Source organism: Elephantulus edwardii, unplaced genomic scaffold (genome assembly GCF_000299155.1).
Source record: "Elephantulus edwardii isolate Elephantulus edwardi_28Jun2011 unplaced genomic scaffold, EleEdw1.0 scaffold00020, whole genome shotgun sequence".
In the NCBI taxonomy this organism is placed as follows: Eukaryota; Metazoa; Chordata; class Mammalia; order Macroscelidea; family Macroscelididae; genus Elephantulus; species Elephantulus edwardii.
This window is the reverse complement of record NW_006399770.1, coordinates 17,732,800-17,738,344: the sequence shown is the minus strand read 5'-3', so window position 1 is coordinate 17,738,344 and position 5,545 is coordinate 17,732,800. Positions and strand designations below refer to the sequence as shown.

Genomic DNA, 5,545 nt, shown 5'->3' with positions numbered 1-5,545 from the left:
GACTGAACTGCAGCTCATAACAACCTTATGTTATGAGCTCTGAATATCTCTGAAGTCTGCCCAATCCTGAGCCAGTCTCATTGCCTCCAACACATCTAGGCCCATTACTCCAGTTATTGCATCAAACTATCTCATCCAGTATCTTCCTCTCCTGTACTGTCCCTTCCAAGCATGATGTCCTTTTCCAAGGACTGATCCCTCTTGGCCACATGCCCGACGTATGTGAGATAGAGCTTCACAATTCTTAACTTCTAGGAGAAAAAATGGCTTCATCATGTCTGGGATATGTCTGTTTGATCTTTTGGTGGTCCTTGGTAGGTTCAGTACTCTTCTTCCACATCACAACTCAAAGGTATAGATTCTTGTTCTATAATCCTTAGTCATTATTCAGTTTCCTGATGCATAACAAGTAATTCCAAAGACCATGGCCTGGGATCAGGCACACTTTAGTCTTTAGATTGACATTATTACTCTTTTGCACTTTGGCGAGGTCCCTGACAGCCAACTTCCCCAAAGTAATTTTTCTTTTTATTCCCTGACTGCTGAGTGTTAATAGTGGAGCCAAGCAAGCTAAAATCATGAATAATCTCAATCTCTACTCCATCTATTGTGGTGCTCTCAATTGGCCCAGTAATAAGAATATTTGTCTTTTTAATACTGAGTTTCAATCCATATTGAAGACTACAATCCTTGACCTTTTGCTGCAAAAACTTTATGTCCTCCTCTATTTCAGCAAGCAAGGTTGTGTCATTTGTGTATCGCAGGTTGTTGACCAATCTTCCTCCAATCTCGATGACCTATTCCTCTTCATAAATTCCAGCCTTCTGAATGATCTGTTGTTGTTATGTGCCGTCAAGTCACTTGCGACTCATAACGACCCTATGTACAGCAGCCCTAAACTCTGCTATGTCCTGTGCCAATCGCACCGTCTCCGATACACCCATCCCGATTACCCCAGTCACTGAATCAATCCATCTCATAGAGGGCCTTCCCCTCCTGCGCTGTCTCTCCACCCTCCTAAACATGATGTCCTTCTCCAAGGACCAGTCTCTCCTTACAACATGCCCAAAGTATTTAAACAGAGCCTCAGAATCCTTGCCTCCAAAGAGCCACCTAGTTTAACCCTTTCCAAGACGAATCTGTTTGTTTTCCTAGCAGTCCATGGTACTCTCAATATTCTTCTCCAGCACCACAGTTCAGAGGCATCAATTCTCCTTCTATCCACCTTGGTCATTATCCAACTCTCTGATGCATAACAAGTGATTGTGAAGACCATGGCCTGTATCAGACACACCTTAGTCTCCAGAGAGACACCATTGCTCTTCAGTACTTTGGAATGATCTGTTATGCATGCAGATTGAAAAAGTATGGAGACAGGGTACATTTCTTACACACACCTTTGCTAATTTTGAACCATGCAATGTTTCCTTCCTCTGTTCTGAGGACTACTTCCTAGTCCAAGTATAGGTTTTCCTATGAGCACAATCAAGAGTTCTGGGATTCTCATTCTTCTCAAGGTTAGCCAAAATTTGCTGTGATCCACACAGTCAAATGCCTTTGTGTAGTCAATGAAACAGAGACAGACATTCCTCTCGTACTGTTTCCTTTCAACGAAGGTCCATCTGAAATCAGTCAGAATGTCTCTAGTGCCGTGACCTCTTCTAACCCTAGCTTTTATTTCTGGTAATTCTCTGTCAATGAGTGTTTCAGTCATTTTTAGATAATCTTCAACCGGATTTTGCTTGCATGTGATATTAGTGATGTTTGATAATTTCCACTCTCTGTCTGGTTACCTATTCTTGGAGTGGGAATAAATATAGATCTCTTCCAATCGATTTGCCAGGTAGTTGTCCTGCACATTTCTGGGCACAACCTGATGAGTACATCCCATCTGTTTGTTGATACAGGTCTATTGGTATTCCAGAAATTCCTAGGGCCTTATTTTGTGTTATTTCCTTCAGAACAGCTTGAACTTCCTCCTTCATCACCATTGTCTCTTGATCATATGTTGTTTCATGAAATTCTTCTGTGTTAGTCAGTTATTTTTGGTACAGTGACTTTTTTCTTCTTTTAATGCTTCCTGGATCATTCAAAATTCTGCTCATAACATCTTTACATTTTCTAATTTGAGTCTTGAATTTGTTATTCCATTCCTTCAGCTTAAGAAATTCCAAGTGGGTTTTTAGTTTTTAGACTTTATCTCTTTGCACATCTCCTTATAATACTTAGCTTTGTCTTCCAGAGCTGCTCTTTGAAATGTTCTGTTTAGCTCCTTAACTTCCTACTTTTTCTCCTTTGCTTAGGCTTCTCGGTGCTCTATTACAATACCTATTGTCTCTTCCAATATTCAGCTCATTTTATCCCTTCCTCCTCTATCTTTGTAATGATCTTTTGCATTTTTCATGGGTTATATTCTTGTTATCCTCCCACAGCTCATCTGGTCACCATTCAGTAGTGTTCAAGCCCTCAAATATGTTCCTGAGAAGGTTTTCAAATTTAGGTAGGATAGAGTCAAGTACAATTTTGGTTCCTTTGGATTTAATATAACCTTCTTTGGTTTTAATTTCAATTTGTGTATGTGCAGTTGACAGTCAATTTCATAGTCTGTGCCTGACTTAGGTTTAATGGCTGATATTGGATGTCTCCAATATTTCTCCAAGAATTCTTTCCAGAGATATAATCAGTCTGATTTCTGTGCACACTGTCAGGTGAAATCCATGTGTATAGTCACCATTTATGTGTCTTCTAAAGTTAAAAAATAAATTAAATGGATTAAGTAACCAATCATTAATTGCACAGAGTTCTATCATTTTATCTCCAGCTCATTTCTGTCACCAGGTCTGTTTTCCAACTCTTGATCCTCCCACATTATCTCTACAATTCTAAACACATTAATGAAGTAGGAACTCTCTCACTTTTGTAGGTTTTGTCTTATTACCTAGTGGTGTGATTATTCTTTATTATCACTTCCACAGTACTGTCTACATCTTTCTTTCCCTTTCTGATTAAGGTGATGAGATAGATTTAAAAGATCATCGTGATGTTTTATACTATTACTATGTGATTTAAATATAACTGGGAATTCTTTGGATGGGGGAAAGAATAAGAAAGTTAAGGAAGAGGTGGTTACTTTTCTGAAGGTCTTGTTATTTGGTACTACCAATTTTAGACAATATGTGGCATGACTGTAATTTGTGTAAGTATTGATTTATTTCTTATTTGGGTAAGTTTATCATAGTTCAAATTATTTTCTCAAGCTACATCCAGCTTCTGAAGACTGTTATTGTTGTTTGTGTGGGCCACCAAGTCATTACAACTCATAGTGGCCCTACAAATAGGAAATCTGAACTTTATCTCATCCTGTAACTAACTCACAATCTCTGACATATTCGATCCCATTGCTGGAGTCACTGGGTTGATCCACCTGGTTTAAGGTTTTCCTCTCTTTCACTGTCCTTCTACCTTTCTTTTGTGTTTTTTTTCCAATAACACCCCCATTATTGAAACGCCACCAAATTAAAAGTGAAATAAGCCATAATTAATTATAATACAAGTTACACATTGAGCACAGAAAAATTAATAAATCTATCAATATTTATTAAAAAAGCAAAATCAGTCAGTCTTTTTCCAGAGACTGAATGTGTTTTCAGTCTGATCATCAAATGCTGCTACACCAACTTTAGAGCCAAATTTAATTTCAAGTAAGAAAAAAAAAATTTACAACCACAGATTTCACATAAATGAAACGGGTCTTTCCTTGATTTCCCTTTGAAGTCATTCAAGGTTATTGAAAACTGATGCACTGCAGATTTCTAATCAACTTCCTGAGGGCTGTGACTGGGAGGAAGCAGCCATAAGGATCTGTGAGAGCCTAAGCTCTGTACTCTGGTCTGCCATCTGGGTTAGGACTTGAAGTAGCAACAGCTTCCGCATTGGATGTTGAACTGACCTCATTGAAGTGCTGACAGAACTATGCTGTGTAGCTTCAGTATGTGGACTACTTGGCACTGAAATGCCATCTTTATCAGCAGTACGATAGCCTGACTTCTTCTGCATGGCGGTTACAGGGCAATCTTTACGAGCCAGAAGAAGCTGTTTCAGCTGTGCCACTTCATTTCTCAGTAGGGTGACTTCGCTCTGCAGCTGACCATTTAATGAACTCACGTCTTCTGCTTTCTTGTCTAAAGACTGAACCCAGACTTTTCAGCATCTTGAAGCTGCTGCCCTATTGTGCTCAAGAAACTTCCTCCTTTTTTCATCAGGATCTTCATTAGCTGCCCTTCTTCGATGACCACTTGTATTTTGGGTCTGGGGAGTTGTGTGAGCTGGAGAAGCCAGGGTTTCTGTAGTGGACATAGCTGGCTGCTGTAAATGCTGTGGTCGAGTTCCTCTGACTGAGTTCTAACCAGTCCATTAGCATGGCCTTTGGCAGTATCACCATTGGTAACTGGAGGATGTTGCTGGGTCAAAGCAGCATTTAACCTCATTTTTGCTTCTTATTGAACTGGTTGAAGGGAAGAGAGACCTGAGATTCCTGGAACACTAGCCACCATGGTGACTGGTTGAACAAGCAGAACAGCGGCAGGAACATGCACATTAAAACTTGTAATTGATGCAGAAATAGCAACAGGCATGGTTTGTCCATTAGAGATATGTAATAGAAGAGGAAATGGGCCTGGCACGGGGACTAATAGCCTGTTAGAGGATGGTGCCTGCGTGATTACAGTACTTGCGGTTGGTGAATAATTACCCTTGAATCAGAACTTGTAAGCAGCACTTTGGGAACCTATAATGACACTGGACGAACAATGGCTGATGTGGGCTGTGTACTTTGTGTCAATGGTACTTCCCTTTCATCATTGGTACTAGACTCTGTGTGAGGTAAAGGACCATCCTGATGAGTTGTTTCTACAACAGAGGGTTCCTTGATTTTACTTCTTATGATGGGTGTTGCACGAGGGGACAAATCTAGAGGATTTTTTTCCCTAATGTCATCTTCTGAGGCCTTCTTGAATCCATTCTCAAATAGACTTGCCAATCCATTAAGCAAACCTACTTCTTCACAATTTTTCAAAAACCTTGTTGGTGTTGGGGTCTGATCTGGCCACATCCAGGGGCAGTGCACAGAAAGGGTTTGTCATTCCACAGGTCCTTGTATTGCCTGGCAGAATTCACATGATACTTGAATTTCATAAGTTGAACAACTTATCACATTCTCTTTTTAATGGCAAGGATACTTACTAGCTGGTGGACCAGGTGCTTTTTCACTCAGCTGCAAGGAATCTTTCAGCTTTCATGAAGTAAGTAGTGCTTCTTACATTTCAAATGAAATAACCCTTTCCAGGTCACTAGTTCATGCACCTTAGGGTTGGTGTTTACAAAATACCCCTGCAGGAAAGGGATAAACCCTCCCCTCTACCTTTCTAAGTATGAGGTCCCTTTTCAAGGAACCTGGCAACGTGTTCTAAATATATGACATGAAATTTTACAACATTTCCCATCAAGGAGCAAGCAGTCTTTTGTGGATTTGATTTAATTTCTTTAG

At 39.9% G+C, this 5,545-nt stretch overlaps 1 pseudogene; it reads right to left on the bottom strand.

The window, feature by feature from the left end:
* Window positions 1–3,816: 3,816 nt before the first annotated feature.
* LOC102875733 lies at window positions 3,817–5,193 on the bottom strand (annotated as a pseudogene).
* Window positions 5,194–5,545: the final 352 nt, after the last annotated feature.